The sequence below is a fragment of the Chenopodium album genome, chromosome 8 (genome assembly GCF_948465745.1).
Source record: "Chenopodium album chromosome 8, dcCheAlbu1.1, whole genome shotgun sequence".
Classification (NCBI taxonomy): Eukaryota; Viridiplantae; Streptophyta; class Magnoliopsida; order Caryophyllales; family Amaranthaceae; genus Chenopodium; species Chenopodium album.
This window is the reverse complement of record NC_137841.1, coordinates 69609562-69634592: the sequence shown is the minus strand read 5'-3', so window position 1 is coordinate 69634592 and position 25031 is coordinate 69609562. Positions and strand designations below refer to the sequence as shown.

Here is a 25031-nt window from a genome sequence, read left to right as displayed (position 1 = left end):
GGCAAATTGGATGGTTCCACCAACTCAATGGGACTCCCGAAGGGTATTAGTGACCATGGTAAACATTTTGACAATTTTTATTTCCGGGCGAAAAAATGGTAGAAAATTCACAAATTGAAGACTAATATCTACGCTTTTTGAGAAATTTTGGAGGTTTCGGAGCCCGGTGTCGAAAAGACTTGAGATTTTAGGGAAAACATCACGGGGTCATACAATGACGTTTGGAACCATATATGATCATTATATGTTGTCATTAATGTTCGTGGTAGGCTTGATTTTATGAAATCGGTGCAAGTTATAAACCGGTAAATAGGTCGTTTAAAGACAAATTGAATACTTGCACCCACCCAATTGGAATCCGAAATGTAGTAGGGACCATGTTAAAAATTTAGGCAAATTCTATTTTCGGACAAAAAAAAAGTCCAAAAATTCTGAAATTGAAGGCTAATATCCACGTTTTTTGAAAAATAGTCTTGATATTTTAGGGGATACATCTCGGGGTGATATAATGCCGTTTAGAACCATATATGATCATTATATTTTGTCATAAATGTTCATAGTATGCTTAAGTTAATGAAATCTGTCCAAATTGTAAACCGAAAAATTGATCGTTTAAAGGGAAATTGGATGGTGCCGCCAATCCAATTGGACTCACTGAGGATATTAAGGACCATGGTAAACATATCGGCAATTTTTAATTCCGGCGAAAAAATGTCAAAAAATTCAAATATTAATGACTAATATCTACGTTTTTTATGAAATTTTGTAAATTTTGGGTCCCGGTTTTGAAAAGTATCGAAATTTTAGGGGATAAATCTATTAGACATATAATGCAGTTTGGAACCATATATGTTAATTACTTGTTGTCATAAACGTTCGTTGTAGGCTTGAGTTAATGAAATCGGTGCAAGTTGTAAGACGGTAAATTGGTCGTTTAAAGGCAAATTGGATGGTTCCACCCACCTAATGAGACTCATGGACGGTATTAGGGATCATGGTAAACATTTCAACAATTTTTATTTATGAGCGAAAAAAATTAAAAAAATACAAAATTTTGGAGAATTTGGGGCTCGGTGTCGAAAATTCTTGAAATTCTATGAGATATATCTCGGGGTTATATAATTCCATTTTGAGCCAATTATTATCATTATATGTTGTCATAAATGTTCGTGGTAGGCTTGATTTAATGAAATCGGTGCAATTTGAAAACCGGTAAATTGGCCGTTTAAAGATAAATTGAATAGTTCCACCCACCCAATTTGAATACCGGAAGGTATTAAGGACCATGTTAAACATTAAGGCAATTTTTATTATCGGGCGAAAAAAAGTCAACACTTTCTAAACTGAAAGTTAATGTCCATGCTTTTTCAGAAATTTTGGAGGTTTCCCAAGTGTTGAAATGTCTTGAGATTTTGGGGAATACATATGGGGTCATATAATGTCGTATGGAATCATATATGATCACTAAATGTGTTCATAGATGTTCGTGGTAGGTTTGAGTTAATAAAATCAGTGCAAGTTGTAAACCGGTATATTGGCCTTTTTAAGGCAAATTGGATGGTTCCGCCCACCCAATTGGATTCCCGGACGATATTAGGTACCATGGTAAACATTTAGGGAATATTTGTGTTCGGGCGGAATAAGTAAAAAAAAATCCAAAATTAAAGGCTAAGATCAATGTTTATGAGAAATTTTTCAGGTATCAAGGCCTGGTCTTGAAAAGCCTTTAAATTTTAGATGATACATCTCGGGGTCATATAATGTCATTTGGAACCATTTATGATCATTATATGTTGTCATAAATGTTGGTAGGCTTGATTTAATGAAATCGGTGCAAGTTGTAAATCGGTAAATTGGCCGTTTAAAGGCAAATTGGGTAGTTCAACCCATCCAATTGGACTCTCGGAGGGTATTACGGACAATGGTAAAAATTTCAGCAATTTTTATTTGCAAGCGAAAAAAAGTCAAAAAATTCAAAAATTGAATGCTTATATCCACGCTTTTTGAGAAATTTTGGAGGTTTCAGGTCACTATGTCGAAAAGCCTTGAGATTTTAGAGAATACATCTCGAGGTCAATTAATGGCGTGTGGAACCATATATGATCATTATATGTTGTCACAAATGTTCGTGTTAGGCTTGAGTTAATGAAATTGGTGCAAGTTGTAAATCGGTAAACTGACCGTTTAAAGGCAAATAGGATGGTTCCACCAACCCAATGGGACTCCCGAAGGGTATTAGTTACCATGGTAAACATTTTCGCAATTTTGATTTCCTGGCGATAAAATGGTCGAAAAATTCACAAATTGAAGACTAATATCCACGCTTTTTGAGAAATTTTGGAGGCTTCGCGGCCCGGTGTCGAAAAGACTTGAGATTTTAGGGTAAACATCACGGGGTCATAAAATGACATTTGGAACCATATATGATCATTATATGTTGTCATTAATGTTCGTGGTAGGCTTGATTTTATGAAATCAGTGCAAGTTATAAACCGGTAAATAGGTCGTTTAAAGACAACAAGAATTCTTGCACCCACTCAATTGGACTTCAGAATGTAGTAGGGACCATGTTAAACATTTCGTCAAATTCTATTTTCGGACGGAAAAAAAGTCCAAAAGTTCCAAAATTGAAGGCTATCCACGTTTTTTGAAAAATTTTGGAGGTTTCGAAGACTAGTGTAGAAAAGTCTTGATATTTTAGTAGATACATATCGAGGTCATATAATGCCGTTTGAAACCATATATGATCATTATATGTTTTCATAAATGTTCGTAGTATGCTTAAGTTAATGAAATCCGTCCAAGTTGTATACCGAAATATTGGTCGTTTAAAAGGAAATTGGATGGTTTCGCCAATCCAATTGGACTCACGGAGGATATTAAAGACCATGGTAAACATATCGACAATTTTTATTTGTTGACGATAAAAGTCAAAAAATTAAAAATTAAATGACTAATATCTACGTTTTTTGAGAAATTTTGTAGATTTCGGGGCCCGATTTTGAAAAATATTAAAATTTTAGGGGATACATTTCGTGGTCATATAATTCTATTAGGAACCATATTTGATAATTATTTGTTGTCATAAACGTTCGTTGTAGGTTTGAGTTAATGAAATCGGGGCAAGTTGTAAATAGGTAAATTGGTCATTTAAAGGAAAATTGGATGGTTCAACCCACCTAATGGGACTCCTGGACGGTATTAGGGATCATGGTAAACATTTCGGCAATTATTATTTACATGCGAAAAAAGTAAAAATTTCAAAATTAAAGGCTAATATCCACGCTTTTTGTGAAATTTTGGAGGTTTTGGGTTACGGTGTCGGAAAGACTTATGATTTTAGGGAATATATCTCGGGGTCATATAATGACGTTTGGAACCATATATGATCATTATATGTTGTCATAAATGTTCACGGTATGCTTGATTTAATGAAATCGGTGCAAGTTATAAACAGGTAAATAGGTCGTTTAAAGGCAAATTGAATACTTACACCCACCCAATTGGACCCCAAAATGTAGTCATCAGGTCCCGTTTAAACATTTTGGCAAATTCTATTTTCGGACGAAAAAAAAGTCCAAATATTCCAAAATTGAAGACTAATATCCACGTTTTTTGAATAATTTTGGTGGTTTCGGAGATTAGTGTAGAAAAGTCTTGATATTTTAGGGGATACATCTCGGGGTCATATAATGACGTTTGGAATTATATATGATCATTATATGTTGTCATAAATGTTCGTAGTATGCATAAGTTAATAAAATCCATCCAAGTTATAAACCGAAAAATTGGTCGTTTAATGGGAAATGGGATGGTTCTACCAATCCAATTGGACTTACGGAGGATATTAGGGACCATAGTAAACTTATCGATAATTTTTATTTCCGAGAAAATAAGTCAAAAAATTCAAAAATTAATGACTAATATCTACATTTTTTGAGAAATTTTGTAGATTTCGGGGCCCGGTTTTGAAAATTATTTAAATTTTAGGGGATACAACTCGTGGTCATATAATGCTATTTGCAAACATATATGATAATAATTTGTTGTCAAAAACGTTCGTTGTAGGCTTGAGTTCATGAAATCGGTGCAAGTTGTAAACCGATAAATAGGTCGTTTAAAGGCAAATTGGATGGTTCCACCAACCTAATGGGACTCTTGGGCGGTATTAGGGATCATGGTAAACATTTTGGCAATTTTTATTTACGAGCGGAAAAAGTAAAAAATAACAAAATCAAATGTTTATATCCACGTTTTTTTTTAAATTTTGGAGAATTTGGGTCTCGGTGTCGAATAGTTTTGAAATTCTAGGAGATACATCTCGGGGTCATATAATGCCATTTGGATCCATTTATGATCATTATATGTTGTCATAAATGTTTCAGGTAGGCTTGATTTAATGAAATCGGGGCAAGTTGTAAATAGGTAAATTGGCCATTTAAAGGAAAATTGGATGGTTCTACCCACCTAATGGGACTCCTGGACGGTATTAGGGATCATGGTAAACATTTCGGCAATTTTTATTTACATGCGAAAAAAAGTAAAAATTACAAAATTAAAGGCTAATATCCACGCTTTCTGTGAAATTTTGGAGAATTTGGGGCTTTGTGTCGAAAAGTCTTGAAATTCTAGGAGATAAATCTAGGGGTCATTAAATTCCATTTTGAGCCATTTATGATCATTATATGTTGTCATAAATGTTCGTGTTAGGCTTGATTTAATGAAATCGATGCATGTTGTAAACCAGTAAATTGGTCATTTAAAGACAAATTGGGTAGTTCAACCCATCCAATTGGAGTCCAAGAGGGTATTAGGGATAATGGTAAACATTTCGTCAATTTTTATTTCCGGGCGAAGAAAAGTCGAAAAATTCCAAAATTAAAGGCTTATATCCACGCTTTTTGATAAATTTTGGAGGTTTCGGGGCACGGTGACGGAAAGACTTAAGATTTTAGGGAATATATCTCGGGTTCATATAATGACGTTTGGAACCATATATGATCATTATATGTTGTTATAAATGTTCGTGTTATGCTTGATTTAATGAAATCGGTGCAAGTTATAAACAGGTAAATATGTCGTTTAAAGGCAAATTGAATACTTACACCCACCCAATTGGACCCCAAAATGTAGTCAGGACCCGTTTAAACATTTCGGCAAATTCTATTTTCAGACGAAAAAAAGTCCAAAAATTCCAAAATTGAAGGCTAATATCCACGTTTTTTGAAAAATTTTGGAGGTTTCGGAGACTAATGTAGAAAAGTCTTGATATTTTAGGGGATACATCTCGGGGTCATATAATGACGTTTGGAATCATATATGATCATTATATGTTGTCATAAATGTTCGTAGTATGCATAAGTTAATAATAAAATCCGTCCAAGTTATAAACCGAAAATTGATCATTTAATGGGAAATGGGATGGTTCTACCAATCCAATTGGACTTACGGAGGATATTAGGGACCATAGTAAACATACTGGCAATTTTTATTTTCAGGAAAAAAAAGTCAAAAAATTCAAAAATTAATGACTAATATCTACATTTTTTGTGAAATTTTGTAGATTTCGGGGCCCGGTTTTGAAAAGTATTTAAATTTTAGGGGATACATCTCGTGGTCATATAATGCTATTTGGAACCATATATGATAATTATTTGTTGTGATAAACGTTCGTTGTAGGCTTGAGTTAATGAAATCGGTGCAAGTTGTAAACCGATAAATAGGTCGTTTAAAGGCAAATTGGATGGTTCCACCAACCTAATGGGACTCATGGACGGTATTAGGAATCATGGTAAACATTTCGGCAATTTTTATTTACGAGCGGAAAAAAGTAAAAAATTACAAAATCAAAGGCTAATATCCACGTTTTTTTGAAATTTTGGAGAATTTGGGGCTCGGTGTCAAATAGTTTTGAGATTCTAGGAGATACATCTCGGGGTCATATAATGCCATTTGGATCCATTTATTATCTTTATATGTTTTCATAAATGTTTCTGTTAGGCTTGATTTCATGAAATCGGTGCAAGTTGTAAACCGGTAAATTGGCCGTTTAAAGGCAAATTGGGTAATTCAACCCACCCAATTGGACTCCAAGAGGGTATTAAGGACAATGGTAAAAATTTCGGAAATTTTTATTTCCTGGCGAAGAAAAGTAAAAAAATTCCAAAATCAAAGGCTTATATTCACGCTTTTTGAGATATTTTGGAGGCTTCGGGGCATGGTGTCGAAAAGACTTAAGATTTTAGGGAATATATCTCCAGGTCATATAATGGGATTTGGAACCATATATGATCATTATATATTGTCATAAATGTTCGTGGTATGCTTGATTTAATGAAATCGGTGCAAGTTATAAACAGATAAATAGGTCGTTTAAAGGAAAATTGGATGGTGACACCCACCCTATTGGACCTCCCGAAGCATATCGATGACCATGGTAAACATTTAGGAAATGATTATTTCCGAAGAGAAAAGTCTAAAAATTCCAAAATAAAGGCTAATATCCACGCTTTTTAAGAAATTTTATAAGTTTCGGGGCCCGGTATTAAAAAGCCTTGAGATTCTAGAAAATACATCTTAGGGTCATATAATATCGTTTGGAACCATATATGATTATTATTTGTTGACATAAATGTTCGTGGTAGGCTTGAGTTAATGAAATCGGTGCAAGTTGTAAACCGGTAAGTTGGTCGTTTAAAGGCAAATAAGATGGTTCCACCCACCTAATTGGACTGTCGGAAAGTACTAAGGACTATGGTGAACATTTCGGCAATTTTTATTTTCGGGCGAAAAAAAAGTCAAAATTTTCCAAAATTTAAAGTTAATGTCCACGATTTTTGAGCAATTTTTTAGATTTAAGGGCCCGGTGTTGAAAAGTCTTGAGATTTTGAGGAATACATAGGGGGTCATATAATGCCGTTTGGAACCATATATGATCATTATATGTTGTTATATACATTTGTGGAAGGCTTGAGTACCAACGACTGTAACGATAACGCTCGCAAATATTAATAATTGCGACCGGTTTAAGTCGAGGTCGCAAATAACATTGAACTATAAGGTGAATAACGTTGAACTAGTTTAATTTAACCAAAAAAAAAAAACTTACCATAAACCCCAAAATAACATTGAACTTCACCTCGAATTCTGTTTAATAAAGCCAAATTCGACCATGAAAAGTCTAGATCTAGGGTTTTCATGGTTGAATTGGACCTTAAAAACCATAAACTAGTTAACACCACAAAGCTAAGCATCAAACCAACACACCTCGAGTTTGGTTTAATAAGGCCAAATTCTTTTGAATCTTTATAGTTGTATTAAATTCCTAAAATAGAAATTTCACAATATTTGCAATATACTATTAAAGAAAGGTTTTTATGGTAAAAATTGCACTATTACCTTTACTAAAATTTCATAGCCTATTTGATTATACTCATAACAACCTCTTAATCCCATTTTTGGTATATTATATCATGTGAGATACACTTTTCATAAATACCCTGATAAAGTGTATGTTTCAATTATTAAAACTAAAATTAATAAATAAACAAAAAAAAAAAAAAAGTAAGCATTATATTTTACTACGTAGTTGATATAAAATAGTATTATCAACATTTTTTTTATTTATCAAACTTTTAGTTTTATTTTTGTAATTTTTATTCTTATTTTTTAAATTCTTAAAAAACTACTCTGTATTAATTTTACTATATATGCCAATTAATACGACGTTAAAACAAGATTATTGAACAAGACGATATATATATATATTGTTCCATAGAAAAAGCACAGGACATAGTCGATTACAGCTTACATTTTCCCAACTTAATTTGAACAACGAACATTATTAGTACCTTATGTACTAAATTACAACATTAGAATTGAAGACAACTTATATGAAAACCTCACTTTAGCCTCAACAATAAAATACGAGTAGTATTTTATCGCATGCAATAAGCTATATAAGCTATGCGAGCAAATGAAATGATACGCTTTTAAGGTGTAATTGATGGTGGAAGCGGCTTCACTACAGATGGCTTGTGATTATCATCTTCATTACTTTTAGTTTCGGTATTCTTGTTGTAATCAGTACTAGGCGGCGTTGGTACATGAGGAAAATGAGGGAGATGATACATCTCGGGGTCATATAATGTCGTTTGGAACCATTTATGATCATTATATGTTGTCATAAATGTTGGTAGGCTTGATTTAATGAAATCGGTGCAAGTTGTAAATCGGTAAATTGGCTGTTTAAAGGAAAATTTGGTAGTTCAACCCATCCAATTGGACTCCCGGAGGGTATTAGGGACAATGGTAAAAATTTCAGCAATTTTTATTTGCAAGCGAAAAAAAAAGTCAAAAAATTCAAAAATTAAATGCTTATATCCACGCTTTTTGAGACATTTTGGAGGTTTCAGGTCACGGTGTCCAAAAGCCTGGAGATTTTAGAGAATAAATCTCGAGGTCAATTAATGACGTTTGGTACCATATATGATCATTATATGTTGTCACAAATGTTCGTGTTAGGCTTGAGTTAATGAAATTGGTGCAAGTTGTAAATCAGTAAACTGACCGTTTAAAGGCAAAGAGGATGGTTCCACCAACCCAATGGGACTCCCGAAGGGTATTAGTTACCATGGTAAACATTTTCGCAATTTTGATTTCCTGGCGATAAAATGGTCGAAAAATTCACAAATTGAAGACTAATATCCACGCTTTTTGAGAAATTTTGGAGGCTTCGCGGCCCGGTGTCGAAAAGACTTGAGATTTTAGGGTAAACATCACGGGGTCATAAAATGACATTTGGAACCATATATGATCATTATATGTTGTCATTAATGTTCGTGGTAGGCTTGATTTTATGAAATCGGTGCAAATTATAATTCGGTAAATAGGTCGTTTAAAGACAACAAGAATACTTGCACCCACACAATTGGACTTCAGAATGTAGTAGGGACCATGTTAAACATTTCGTCAAATTCTATTTCCGGACGGAAAAAAAGTCCAAAAATTCCAAAATTGAAGGCTATCCACGTTTTTTGAAAAATTTTGGACGTTTCGAAGACTAGTGTAGAAAAGTCTTGATATTTTAGTAGATACATCTCGGGGTCATATAATTTCGTTTGGAACCATATATGATCATTATATGTTTTCATAAATGTTCGTAGTATGCTTAAGTTAATGAAATCCGTCCAAGTTGTATACCGAAATATTGTTCGTTTAAAAGGAAATTGGATGGTTTCGCCAATCCAATTGGACTCACGGAGGATATTAAAGACCATGGTAAACATATCGACCATTTTTATTTTTGACTATAAAAGTCAAAAAATTAAAAAATAAATGACTAATATCTACGTTTTTTGAGAAATTTTGTAGATTTCGGGGCCCGGTTTTGAAAAGTATTGAAATTTTAGGGGATACATTTTGTGGTCATATAATTCTATTAGGAATCATATTTGATAATTATTTGTTGTCATAAACGTTCGTTGTATGTTTGAGTTAATGAAATCGGGGCAAGTTGTAAATAGGAAAATTGGTCATTTAAAGGAAAACTGGATGGTTCAACCCACCTAATGGGACTCCTGGACGGTGATAGGGATCATGGTAAACAATTCGGCAATTTTTATTTACATGCGAAAAAAAGTAAAAATTTCAAAATTAAAGGCTAATATCCACGCTTTCTGTGAAATTTTGGAGAATTTGGGGCTTTGTGTCGAAAAGTCTTGAAATTCTAGGAGATAAATCTAGGGGTCATTATATTCCATTTGGATCCATTTATTATCATTATATGTTGTCATAAATGTTCGTGTTAGGCTTGATTTAATGAAATCGGTGCAAGTTGTAAACCGGTAAATTGGTCGTTTAAAGGCAAATTGGGTAGTTCAACCCATCCAATTGAAGTCCCGGAGGGTATTAGGGATAATGGTAAACATTTCGTCAATTTTTATTTCCGGGCGTAGAAAAGTCGAAAAATTCCAAAATTAAAGGCTTATATCCACGCTTTTTGAGAAATTTTGGAGGTTTTGGGTTACGGTGTCGGAAAGACTTAAGATTTTAGGGAATATATCTCGGGGTCATATAATGACGTTTGGAACCATATATGATCATTATATGTTGTCATAAATGTTCGCGGTATGCTTGATTTAATGAAATCGGTGCAAGTTATAAACAGGTAAATAGGTCGTTTAAAGGCAAATTGAATACTTACACCCACCCAATTGGACCCCAAAATGTAGTCATCAGGACCCGTTTAAACATTTCGGCAAATTCTATTTTCGGACGAAAAAAAGTCCAAAAATTCCAAAATTGAAGGCTAATATCCACGTTTTTTGAAAATTTTTGGAGGTTTCGGAGACTAGAGTAGAAAAGTCTTGATATTTTAGGGGATACATCTCGGGGTCATATAATGACGTTTGGAATCGTATATGATCATTATATGTTGTCATAAATGTTCGTAGTATGCATAAGTTAATAATAAAATCCGTCCAAGTTATAAACCGAAAAATTGGTCGCTTAATGGGAAATGGGATGATTCTACCAATCCAATTGGACTTACGGAGGATATTAAGGACCATAGTAAACATATAGGCAATTATTATTTCCAGGAAAAAAAAGTCAAAAAATTCAAAAATTAATGACTAATATCTACTTTTTTTGAGAAATTTTGTAGATTTCGGGGCCCGGTTTTGAAAAGTATTTAAATTTTAGGGGATACAACTCGTGGTCATATAATTCTATGTGCAACCATATATGATAATTATTTGTTGTCATAAACGTTCGTTGTAGGCTTGAGTTCATGAAATCGGTGCAAGTTGTAAACCGATAAATAGGTCGTTTAAAGGCAAATTGGATGGTTCCACCAACCTAATGGGACTCCTGGACGGTATTAGGGATCATGGTAAACATTTTGGCAATTTTTATTTATGAGCGGAAAAAAGTAAAAAATTACAAAATCAAAGGCTAATATCCACGTTTTTTTTGGAATTTTGGAGAATTTTAGGCTCGGTGTCAAATAGTTTTGAAATTCTAGGAGATACACACTATTAGAAAAAGGGTTATTTGCGTCGCTCATTTATAGTGTATTTGCGTCGCTTCTATGAGCGACGCAACTGCTCGCGACGCAAATGACTTAAAAGTCATTTGCGTCGCTCCTAGGCGCAACGCAAATAACTCTTCTAATAAACTTGTTTTTTGTTATTTGCGTCACTCCTTTATAAAAGAGCGACGCAAATGAATCTTATTTGCGTCACTTCTTTATAAAGGAGCGACGCAAATAACTCTTCTGATAAACTTCTTTTTTATTATTTGCGTCACTCCTTTATTAAGAGCGACGCAAATGACTCTTCTGATAAACTTGTTATTTGTTATTTGCGTCACTTTTTTATATAGGAGTGACGCAAATGACTGAGTAGACAATACAAAATTGTTGTATTTGCGTCACTTGTTTGTTTAATGAGTGACGCAAATGAGGTGAATTTTTTTTTTTTTTAAATTATAATAATTGCCTTGTATATGTTTGTAGTACCTGTTTTCCTTGCTAGTGGTATAAAGTAATATGCTAACGCTAATAATTGAAATTAAAATGCAATATTATTGAATGCAAATGTAAATTTCAGCAGAGTCTCAAAATTTTACAACTCAAAATTATTGATATCATCAACCAACACAAGAACAAAGACCAACCCAAAATGTTGGTACCCCAAATACATTCATTTCAAGCCTAAGAACTAAAACAAAAAAAAGTCTAACAAACAAATGGATTTAGCTAAGTTTAAATCTAAATTTCAACGTTGATCATGAAATAGTTTGACTAAATATCTCGAACCTCATTTATCTCCTCCCCATTATAAGGTATTGTTCTTCAAAAATCCTGTTAACACAACACAAAAACAAAAACTAATCAATTGAAGAGTGTAGACAATTTAAAATAAATTGATGAATTTGTAATGAAAGATCTGACAACACATACTAACAAGATCCTCAGTAATACGGTGATGTTGAACTGTTTCAAACATATAGTACACGACATAGTAGCCACATCTCACTTCCTCCCAATTTTTGATGACACTACACGCTCGCATCATAGCCACAAAGTCAATAGACTCATTCAACTCATTTCAAACAAGATAAAACCTAAGCATGAAAAATAAGAATACTAATCATATCATTCTCACCACATTTTAAAGAGAAAAACATCTCGGATTAGAACTTAATTCACAACTTTAAAGAGAAAAACAGGCCATTATATTCAGTTTTGATAAATTTATATCCATGATTTAAGGATCATACATATATTAAATCAAAATCAATCTTCTTCAATAATTCTTCCTGTAAATTCTGCAATTGCAACTATTACAGTAACTAATGGGAATTCTAGTAACGTATTATTCGAATTTTGCATTCTTTACAATGTTTGCATCATTCATTGACTCCAGAGTAAGATCATGATACCTTCGATTCGAACACTTGGTGATGAGGACTACTAAAGATTAGATTTCAGCTAGAACTCTACAGAGTTAATATACTGCTGGAAGGTTGGGTGATTATTTCATTATTTTATTAATAACATACACAAAAACTATGGACCAATTTAAGCTACAATTGCTATTAATCACAACCCTAATAAGTTTAGTCCTGTTTTACCAAAGTTTATATGTCTAGCTTAAACATGTTCATTGTACCTGTCTTCTCGTACACAAAACAAAATGAAAATTGCAGTGCTATTATTCTCTTAAAATACGAAATGCAAAAACAGAATGCCATCAACTCATAATCACTTTATCAGTAAGTAGTAATTAACATCATCATTTCAATTTGAGGTAAACAATATCATACACAAAACAAAGGAATAACATTGTGTCATTATTTTGACTACTTCTCTTAAAATTCTTATTCGGTAATGAAGAACTAGATTATGCCGCTTCAATTGTAATTTTTTTTAAAAACTTCAATTGTAATGTTAAATTACCTTTAATATGAGAGAAATCAAGTAAGAAATTAATAATTACCTCAAATTATAAAACATCTAAACCAGAAAATTCACTGAATAACAATAAGATTAGAGTTAATCTAAATATAAGAGAGAGAAACCTTGACATTATCCCCTGCAATTCACAAAAACCTCAACAACAAAATAGCTATCTGCAACAAATTGCCCACTACACTAGGCCAGACCACCGCACTCACCATCAACCACAAGCACCTGCTGCATACCTGCACCAAGTAATTCACTAATCTAACTTTATATCTAGATACAAACACTCGATCAAACAAGAAAAAGTCAATATAATTAAGCAATACTCTATAAAGTAATCTGATATAGAAACAAATACTTTATTTTTATAATGGAAAATCTACTAATTTTGTAATAAGAATCTATTATTACACTAAATCAATAATCTGACAAAATTCCAATCAACATATAACAAACTAAACAGAAATTCAACTATAACACCAAATTAATTTTTTTAATTTCACGCCAAAATCAATACACACTCATGAAATTAAATTTTGACCCTACATCATCTACTAAGTTAAATTCCTTATAAAATTAAAATCATTTCGCAACTCTAATTACAGTAAAATTAAAAACATCATATAAATCAATAGCATAAAACGATAATTTAATAAAATAGTTTAAATCAATCAAAATTAAATCATTTTGCACTTCTTATTACCTAAAACGATAATTTCGCACCTCTTATTACTGTCAACCATCTCCACTGCTTCCCCTGCTAACCATCAACAGCAACACCAACAAGCAGCAATCCCTTGCTAGCCTCGATGTAGAGTATTTCATCTCGAATATCAGCGGTTTTAATAGTTTGAATTTCGTGGGGGTTTTGGTCGATTTTTGCTCAAAAATACGGTGTTTTGCCTCGGATTTGCTTGAAAATGGGGGGTTTTGGCTTGGATATTTTGGGGTTTTCAATTACTGGTTGAATTTATTGATTTTGGGGTCAAATTTGTTGGTTTGGGGTCGAATTTATCAGGGTTTTGCTGTTGAATTCGCTAGGGTTTTGCAGTACGAACGACAACAAGGCAGCGCTGGAGATTCGGCTAGTTAGACGAATTTCTTGAGGTTTTGATGTTGAATTTTAGGGGAATTTTCAGTTGAAGCTGCTAGGGTTTTGAAGTTCGAACGGCGACAGGCAGCAAGAGTGTTTTATATTGAATGTGAGGAAGAGTTAATGAAATCGGGGCAAGTTGTAAATAGGTAAATTGGTCATTTAAAGGAAAATTGGATGGTTCAACCCACCTAATGGGACTCCTGGACGGTATTAGGGATCATGGTAAACATTTCGGCAATTTTTATTTACATGCAAAAAAAAGTAAAAATTTCAAAATTAAAGGCTAATATCCACGCTTTCTGTGAAATTTTGGAGAATTTGGGGCTTTGTGTCGAAAAGTCTTGAAATTCTAAGAGATAAATCTAGGGGTCATTAAATTCCATTTGGAGCCATTTATGATCATTATATGTTGTCATAAATGTTCGTGTTAGGCTCGATTTAATGAAATCGGTGCAAGTTGTAAACCGGTAAATTGGTCGTTTAAAGGTAAATTGGGTAGTTCAACCCAACCAATTGGAGTCCCGGAGGGTATTAGGGATAATGGTAAACATTTCGTCAATTTTTTTTTTCGGGCGAAGAAAAGTCGAAAAATTCCAAAATTAAAGGCTTATATCCACGCTTTTTAAGAAATTTTGGAGGTTTCGGGGCACGGTGTCGGAAAGACTTAAGATTTTAGGGAATATATCTCGGGGTCATATAATGACGTTTGGAACCATATATGATCATTATATGTTGTCATAAATGTTCGTGGTATGCTTGATTTAATGAAATCAGTGCAAGTTATAAACAGGTAAATAGGTCGTTTAAAGGCAAATTGAATACTTACACCCACCCAATTGGACCCCAAAATGTAGTCAGGACCCGTTTAAACATTTCGGCAAATTCTATTTTCGGACGAAAAAAAGTCCAAAAATTCCAAAATTGAAGGCGAATATCCACGTTTTTTGAAAAATTTTGGAGGTTTCGGAGACTAGTGTAGAAAAGTCTTGATATTTGAGGGGATACATCTCGGGGTCATATAATGAGGTTTTGGAATCATATATGATCATTATATGTTGTCATAAATGTTCGTAGTATGCATAAGTTAATAATAAAATCCGTCCAAGTTATAAACCGAAAAATTGGTCGTTTAATGGGAAATGGGATGGTTCTACCAATCCATTTGGACTTACGGAGGATATAAGGGACCATAGTAAACATATCGGCAATTTTAAATATCCACGCTTTTTGAGAAATTTTGGAGGTTTTAGGTCACGGTGTCGAAAAGCCTTGAGAATTTATAGAATACATCTTGAGGTCATATAATGACGTTTGGAACCATATATGATCATTATATGTTGTCACAAATGTTCGTGATAGGCTTGAGTTAATGAAATTGGTGCAAGTTGTAAATCGGTAAACTGTCCGATTAAAGGCAGATTGGATGGTTCCACCAACCCAATGGGACTCCCGAAGGATATTAGTGCCCATGTTAAACATTTTTGAAATTTTTATTTCCGAGCAAAAAAATGGTCGAAAAATTCACAAATTTAAGACTAATATCCACGCTTTTTGAGAAATTTTGGAGGCTTTAGGGCCCGGTGTCGAAAAGATTTGAGATTTTAGAGTAAACATCACGGGTTCATACAATGACGTTTGGAACCATATATGATCATTATATGTTGTCATTAATGTTCGTGGTAGGCTTGATTTTATGAAATCGATGCAAGTTATAAAGCGGTAAATAGGTCGTTTAAAGGAAAATTTAATATTTGCACCCACCCAATTGGACTCCGGAATATAGTTGGGACCATGTTAAAAATTTTGGCAAATTCTGCTTCCGGACGAAGAATAGTCAAAAAATTCCAAAATTGAAGGCTAATATCTACGTTTTTTGAAAAATTTTGGAGGTTTCGGAGACTAGTGTAGAAAAGTCTTGATATTTTAGGGAATACATCTCGGGTCATATAATGCCGTTTGGAACCATATATGATCATTATATGTTGTCATCATTGTTCGTAGTATGCTTAAGATAATGAAATCCGTCCAAGTTTCAAACCGAAATATTGGTCGTTTAAAGGGAAATTGGATGGTTCCGCCAATCCAATTGGACTCACGGAGGATATTATGGTCCATGGTAAACATATCGGCAATTTTTATTTCCGGACGAAAAAAGTCAAAAAATTCAAAAATTAATGACTAATATCTACGTTTTTTGAGAAATTTTGTAGATTTCGGGGCCCGGTTTTTAAAAGTATTGAAATTTTAGGGGATACATCTCGTGGTCATATAATGCTTTTTTGGAACCATATATGATAATTATTTGTTGTCATAAACGTTCGTGGTAGGCTTGAGTTAATGAAATCGATGCAAGTTGTAAACTGGTAAATTGGTCGTTTAATGGCAAATTGGATGGTTCCACCCACCTAATGGGACTCCTGGACGGTATTAGGGATCATGGTAAACATTTCGGGGATTTTTATTTACGAGCGAAAAAAGTAAAAAATTAAAAACTCAAAGGGTAATATCCATGCTTTCTGTAAAATTTTGGAGAATTTGAGGCTCGGTGTCGAATAGTTTTTAAATTCTAGGAGATAGATCTCGGGGAATTATAATGCCATTTGGATCCATTTATGATCATTATATGTTGTCATAAATGTTTGTGGTAGGCTTGATTAAATGAAATCGGTGCAAGTTGTAAACCGGTAAATTGGTCGTTTAAAGGCAAATTGGGTAGTTCAACCCATCCAATTGGACTCCTAGAGGGTATTAAGGACAATGGTAAAAATTTCGGCACTTTTTATTTTCGGGCGAAGAAAAGTCAAAAAATTCCAAAATTAAAGGCTTATATCTACGCTTTTTGAGAAATTTTGTAGGTTTTGGGGCACGGTGTCGAAAAGACTTAAGATTTTAGGGAATATATCTCGGGGTCATATAATGACGTTTAGAACCATATATTATCATTATATGTTGTCATAAACCTTCATCCCCGGTAAGTCCACCAGCCACTACGAAAAATGTAGCCACCCTATAACTCACCCAACAACCACAGATTTCCTATTATCTTTACTAAAATTTCATAGCCTATTTGATTATACTCATAACAACCTTTTAATCCCATTTTTGGTATATTATATCATGTGAGATACACTTTTCATAAATACCCTGATAAAATGTATGTTTTGAATTATTAAAATTAAAATTAAAAAAAAAAAAAAAAAAAAAAGAAGAAGAAGAAGTAAGCATTATATTATAGTTGGTATAAAATAGTATTATTGACATTTTTTGTATTTATCAAATTTTTAGTTTTATTTTTGTAATTTTTATTCTTATTTTGTAATTTCTTAAAACTATTAATTTTATTTTTCATTAAAATTTTTAAAATTATATTTGCATATACTAGAAAAGTACATAGTAACTTGTGCCCATATTATATATAATTATGTGAAAAAATTGAAGGTGGACAGCATTTACAATGTATATAACCCTTCATTTTGGAGTGATGATATATATTCAACACTTGGTAGATATCTATCTCGTTGCATTTTTACTATATATGCCAATTAATACGACGTTAAAACAAGATTATTGAACAAGACGAGATATATATATATATATATATATATATATATATATATATATATATATATATATATATATATATATATATATATATATAGAAAAATTGGACTCCGGAATGTAGTAAGGACCATGTTAAATATTTCGGCAAATTCTATTTCCGGACGAAAAAAAGCCCAAAAATTCCAAAATTGAAGGTTAATATCCACGTTTTTTGAAAAATTCTGGAGGTTTCGGAGACTAGTCTAGTAAAGTCATGATATTTAGGGGATACATCTTGGGGTCATATAATGTCATTTGGAACCATATATGAACATTGTATGTTGTCATAAATGTTCGTAATATGCTTAAGTTAATGAAATCCGTCCAAGTTGTAAACCGAAAAATTGGTCGTTTAAAGGGAAATTGGATGGTTCCGCCAATCCAATTGGACTCACGGAGGATATTAGGGACCATGGTAAATATATCGGCAATTTTTATTTTCAAGCGAAAAAAGTCAAAAAATTCAAAAATTAATGACTAATATCTACATTTTTTGAGAAATTTTGTAGATTTCGGGGCCCGGTTTTGAAAAGTATTGAAATTTTAGGGGATATATCTCGTGTTCATATAATGTTGTTTGGAACCTTATATGATAAGTATTAGTTGTCATAAACCTTCGTGGTAAGCTTGAGTTAATGAAATCAGTACAAGTTGTAAACAAGTAAATTGGTCGTTTAAAGGCGAATTGGATGGTTCCACCCACCTAATTGGACTCTTGGACAGTATTAGGGATCATGTTAAACATTTCGGAAATTTTTATTTACGAGCGAAAAAACTAAAAATTACAAAATCAAAGGCTAATATCCACAATTTCATTGGAATTTTGGAGAATTTGGGGATCGATGTCAAAAAGTCTTGAAATTCTAGGAGATATATCTCGGGGTCATATAATGCCATTTGGAGCCATTTATGATCATTATATGTTGTCATAAATGTTCGTGGTAGGCATTATTTAATGAAATCAGTGCAAGTTGTAAACCGGTAAATTGGCCGTTTAAAGGCAAATTGGGTAATTCAACCCATAGAATTGGACTCTCGGAGGGTATTAGGAAAAATCATAAAAATTTCGGCAATTTTTATTTCCGGACGAAGAAAATTCAAAAAATTCTAAAATTAAAGGCTAATATCCACTCTTTTTGAGAAAATTTTGAGGTTTCGGGCCACGGTGTCGAAAAGACTTAAGATTTTAGGGGATATATCTCGGGGTCATATAATGACGTTTTAAACCATATATGATTATTATATGTTGTCATAAATGTTTGTGGTAGGCTTGATTTAATGAAATCGCCTAGTGTAAGTTATAAACAGGTAAATAGGTCGTTTAAAGGCAAATTGGATGGTGTCACCCACCCAATTGGACTCCTGAAGGATATTGGGGACGATGGTAAACATTTCAGCAATTATTATTTTCGAAGAAAAAAGTCTAAAAATTCCAAAAATAAAAGCTAATATCCACGCTTTTTGAGAAATTTTATTGGTTTCGGGGCCTGGTATCGAAAAGTCTTGAGATTCTAGGGAATATATCTAAGGGTCATATAATGTCGTTTGGAACCATTTATGATCATTATTTGTTGCCATAAATATTCGTGGTAGGCTTGAATTAATGAAATCAGTGCAAGTTGTAAACCGGTAAATTGGGTGTTTAAAGGCAAATTGGATGGTTCCGCCCACCTAATTGGACTGTCGGAAGGTATTAAGGACCATGGTAAACATTTCGGCAATAATTTTTATTTTCGAGCGAAAAAAAGTCAAAACTTTCCAAAATTGAAAATTAATGCCACGCTTTTGAGAAATTTTGGAGGTTTCAGGGCCCGGTGTTGAAAAGTCTTGAGATTTTAGGGAATACATATGGGGTCATATAATGGCGTTTGGAACCATATATGATCATTATATGTTGTTATATATGTTTGTGGTAGGCTTAGTACCAACGACTGTAACCGAAACGGTCGCAAATATTAATAATTACGACCGGTTAAAGTCGAGGTCATAAATTTAGATACTAGCACGGTCTTAAGCCGTCGCTAAAAGATTTAAAAAAAAAAAACAAAAAATAAAAGCACCACCTCTCTGTACATCACAGCCAGCGTCACCTCCACTACTTACCCAAACCACCAATAGCCACCCCGAATACATCTCCAGCCACACCAAATACACCACCTTCACCCCAGGTATGTCCAACGGCCACCACGAAAACTGCAGCCACCCTATAACTCACCCAACAATCACGGGTTTCCATCACTTAACTGTGACAACCCAAATCAAACAAACGAAACATAAATAAACCACAATTAAACCCTCTTAAATTAACAAAATTCAAATCCAAAATTAACAAAACCAACAAAAAAAATACACCTTAGAATTTCAACGAAAAACAAAAATTAACTAAAAGAACAACAGAAACTAAGTTAAAAAAACAAAGACATTAAATCAAACCCAAAAACAAATCAAAAACAAACCAAGAAAAAAAAGTAACAATAAGCAACCAAACAAAAAATAAATCAACCAAAAAAAAACCAAAAGTTATTGTCAAAAAAAAAAACCAAAATTTAACCAAAAAAAAAAAAAACTTACCACAAACCCCAAAAATAACATTGAATTTCACCTCGAATTTGGTTTAATAAGGCCAAATTCGACCATGAAAAGTCTAGATCTAGGTTTTCCATGGTTGAATTTGACCTTAAAAATCATAAACTAGTTAACACCACAAAGCTAAGAATCAAACCAACACACCTCGAATTTGGTTTAATAAAGTCAAATTCTTTTGTTTTTTTATAGTTGCAATACTTTCTTAAAATAGAAATTTCACAATATTTGCAATATACTATAAAAGAAAGGTTTTTATGGAAAAATTGCACTATTACCTTTACTAAAATTTCATGGCCTACTTGATTATACTCCTAATAACCTCTTAATCCCATTTTTGGTGTATTATATCGTTTGAGATCCACTTTTCATAAATATCCTAATAAAGTGTATGTTTAAATTATAAATAAATAAATAAAACGACCATTTGACAGTCGCATATTTTTTGTGACCATTTTTTAATATTTTCAACGACCGTAAGGGAAACGATCGCAAGTATTAATAATTGCGACCAGTTTAAATGGAGGTCGCAATATTAGATATTATCGATCGTCTTAAGCCGTTGCTAAAAGTTTTTTTTTAAAGCATCACCACCCTGTACATCACAGCCATCACACCCAAACCATCAACAGCCACCCCGAATACATCACCAGCCACCCCAAATACACCACCTTCACACCCGTTATCTCCACTAGCCACCACAAAAACTGCAGCCACCCTATAACTCACCCAACCACCACGGATTTCTATCACTTAAACGAGAAAACTCAAATCAAACAAGCGAAACATAAATCAACCACAATTAAACCCACTTAAATTAACAAAATTCAAATCAAGAATTAACAAAACCAACAAAAAAAAAAACATTAGAATTTCTATGAAAAATAAAAATTAACTAAAAAAAACAACCAAAACTAAGCTAAAAAAACAAATCAAATCAAAAAATTAGACATTAAATCAAACCCAAAAACAGATAAAAAACAAACCACAAAAAAAAAATAACAATAAGCAACCAAACGAAACATAAATCAACCAAAAGTTAACCAAAAAAAAAAAAGAAAACTTACCACAAACCCCAAAATAACATTGAACTTCACCTCGAATTTAATTTAATAAGGCCAAATTTGACCATGAAAAGTCTAGATCTAGGGTTTTCATGGTCGAATTTGACCTTAAAAACCATAAACTAGTTAACACCACAAAGCTAAGCATCAAACCAACACACCTCAAATTTGGTTTAATAAGGCCAAATTCTTTTGTTTCTTTATAGTTGCAATACTTTCCTAAAATAGAAATTTCACAGTATTTGCAATATACTATAAAAGGAAGGTTTTTATGGAAAAATTGCACTATTACCTTTACTAAAATTTCATGGCCTACTTGATTATACTCCTAACAACCTCTTAATCCCATTTTTGGTGTATTATATCGTTTGAAATCCACTTTTCATAAATATCCTGATAAAGTGTATGTTTTAATTATAAAAAAAAAAAAAAAATTTAAAAAAATGAAGCAAGCATTAACTAACATGTAGAGAGTAGCAACCCGAATGCAAAAACAAACGTCTTTGGGATCCAGATACGGTCAAACTTCATTTGTATCGCAGCGGTTTTTTACCTAATTACTATGAGTGGATGTGTCATGGGGAAGGGTTTCCAGGAACTCGTAGAAGGCAGTCAAATGAATATCGTGAAATGGTTTTGGATGCCTTTGGTCAGTCTCAAGATCAAGGCCATTCCGAAGAGCCACCTGTTTCATTAGAGGAGGAGCCTAATGCATGCACCAGTCAAGCCATTTTTTGATTTGTTAAGGGCTTCTGAACAACCGTTATACGAAGGGAGTTCATTGTCTGTGTTAGAGATGGCTTCTAGAATCACTAGCCTAAAGTGTGAGTATAATTTTCCGCACGGATGTGTTGATGGATTTGCTTCTTTAGTTAATGAAGCGATTCCTAACAACAACCACATGGCCGAGACATTCTATGAGGTCAAGAAAATTGTTAAGGGGTTAGAGCTGCCCCATGAAAAGATTCATGCATGCCCGAAAGGATGTATGTTGTTTTGGAAAGATGATGCTCAATTATTTACATGTAGGGTGTGTGGCAGCGACCGATACAAGAAGACTTATAAAGGTAGCTTAGTGCCTTTGAATGTTCTATTTTATTTCCCTATTACACCTAGGTTGCAAAGACTTTTTGCAACTAAAAAAATTTCTGAGGAAATGACATGGCATGCTAAAAATCCTCGAGTTCAAGGCACAATGGCACACCCTAGCGATAGTGAAGCGTGGAAACACCTAGATAGTTGCTTTCCTGAGTTTGCCTCTGAACCTCGTAATGTTCGACTTGGCCTATGTACGGATGGATTTGCTTCACATGGTCAGTTTGGGGGACAGTATTCATGTTGGCCTGTCATTTTGACCCCTTATAACTTGCCTCCGTCAATGTGTATGAAAAGACAGTTCATGTTTCTTTCGTTACTCGTTCCTGGTCCTAAAAACCCTAAGGGCAACTTGGATGTTTACATGCAACCGCTCATACACGAGTTGAAACAGTTGTGGGAAGTTGGGGTAAATACTTACGATATTTCGAGAAAACAAAATTTCAATCTTCAAGCAGCCATCCTATGGACCATTAGTGACTTCCCGGCTTATGGTATGTTATCTGGTTGGACCACAGCCGGTAAGAAGGCTTGTCCATATTGCATGGAGAAAAGCAAAGCATTTTGGCTCGAAAATGGTGGTAAGGTTTCTTGGTTTAATTGCCATCGTCAATTCCTTCCGACAAATCATCCTTTTCGAAATAGTAAAAATGCATTTTGTAAAAACAAAGTCGAAAAAGGTTCACCACCTCACATCATGTCAGGAGAGGAACTTTGGGATGTGTGAAAAACCTCCCGAAAGCAACAGATGGCCCCGAGGCACTGAAACGTCTCAAGAATGCAAAAAAATGGTGGTTCAAGCAAAGCACTCTATGGGACCTTCCATATTGGAAACATCTGCTTGTTCGTCACAACTTAGATGTCATGCACGTTGAAAAAAACTTTTTTGATCAATTGATTCACACTATAATGGACGTGAAAAAGCTATCTTGTGACACGCCATCAGCTCGGAATGACATTGCTAAATACTGTAAACAGCCCCAGCTACATCTTCAAGAGGATGATAGAGGAAAAGAATTCATGCCAAAGGCTCCATTTGCTCTTGACAAGGCTCAGAGAAAGGTTTTGTGTGAGTGGGTCAAACAGCTGCGGTTTCCTGATGGTTACGCTTCCAATTTGAGCCGATACGTTGATTTGCAATCAGGTAAGTTACATGGAATGAAAAGTCATGATTGTCACGTGTTCATGGAGAGGTTGTTGCCCACTGCTTTGAGAGAATTGCTCCCTACCCATATATGGAATGCAATTACAGAGATAAGCCAATTCTTTCGCGATTTATGTTGCTACACAATTACAGTTAGCGACATGGAGCGATTGGAAAAAAACATAGCTGAGATCCTGTGCAAGCTTGAGAAGGTTTTCCCCCCATCTTTCTTCAACTCCATGGAGCATTTACCAATTCATTTTCCATATGAGGGCAAGTTATGTGGACCTGTTCAATATCGGTGGATGTATCCTTTCGAAAGGTAAATCATAGGTCCTTTCTCAACTCTTACTTTCATCTCTTTCATTGCTTTTCGTTGCTTATACTTCTACGGCTACAGAAACATAATTACAGGTTCCTCAATCACCTGAAACGAAAAATTGGTAATAAGGCTCGTGTTGAAGGTTCCATATGCAACGCTTATCTCACTGAAGAGATATCAAACTTCTGCTCTAATTACTTTCAGCCCTCAGTTGACACAAAAACACGAGATCTAGGTCGAAATGTGAATGCTGATGTGGAATCCCGGGTTGACAACGATGAAATCCCAGAGCTGTTCACGGTGGATAAGGGTCGTGCGTCAAATTTGGGTAAAACTCGGTATTTAGATGACAAGGAACTCGAACGTGCTCATTTGTTCGTTTTAAGAAATACCGTCATTCTTGGAGAATACGAAAGGTATATATGTTTAGGATAAACTTTTGAAAATCCCTTAAATTTAATATAATTGCTGCAATGATTAACCATGTGTCATTAATCTATTAGGCAGTTTGAGGACTACATTCTTAGTACTCGAACTTATTTGCGTCGAGAAGATGTCATGGAGAAATGCGAAAGTGAATTCCCTGATTGGTTTCATCACAAGGTGATAATACTTTTCGAACATTGCATATCGATTAGCTTGTGATAATATAATATAATATATTTCATTTCAATTAGTGTGACGCTTGTATTCGTAACGGTTATAGGTGAGAGAACAAAAACCAAGTTCCGATGTGTTGCGAACATTGTCTATGAGGCCTTTCAAGCGTGTTCGAACTTGGAACCAGATATTTGTCGGTGACTTTAATTTCCACACACAGTCCTATGGCAAACACAAATCTACGATGAATTACGGGGTGTGTGTCTCAAGTGAGGACGGTGGAGAGTACTTTGGCATTTTAAACGACATAATTGAACTTGTCTACACCAGTCCCGAAAAAGAGTACAAGACTATTTTGTTTAGTTTTAGTTGGATGGATTGTGGTAAAGGAATGAACATTCATGAACAATACAAGCTTGTCAAAGTAAATCATACTAAGAAGTATCCCAAGTATGATCCATTTGTCTTATCTTACCAAGTGTCTCAAGTGTATTATGCATCTTACCCTAGCCTTAAACGTGATCGGGTTCAATGGTGGGCTGTATTTAGAACTCAAG

The 25031-nt window shown here is 33.9% G+C and overlaps 1 long non-coding RNA gene across 2 annotated transcripts; it reads right to left on the bottom strand.

Annotated features, from left to right (window-relative positions):
- Nucleotides 1-11564: 11564 nt before the first annotated feature.
- LOC145556436 (uncharacterized) lies at nt 11565-13864 on the bottom strand. 2 transcript variants are annotated; one of them, XR_014091859.1, is made up of 2 exons: nt 13674-13864; nt 11565-11866 (listed from the first exon to the last, which is right to left on the bottom strand). It is a non-coding gene; the product is annotated as an uncharacterized LOC145556436 (long non-coding RNA). The 2 variants fall into 2 exon arrangements; XR_014091858.1 differs by lacking the exon at nt 13674-13864 and adding an exon at nt 13087-13175.
- Between the last annotated feature and the right edge of the window lie 11167 nt (nt 13865-25031).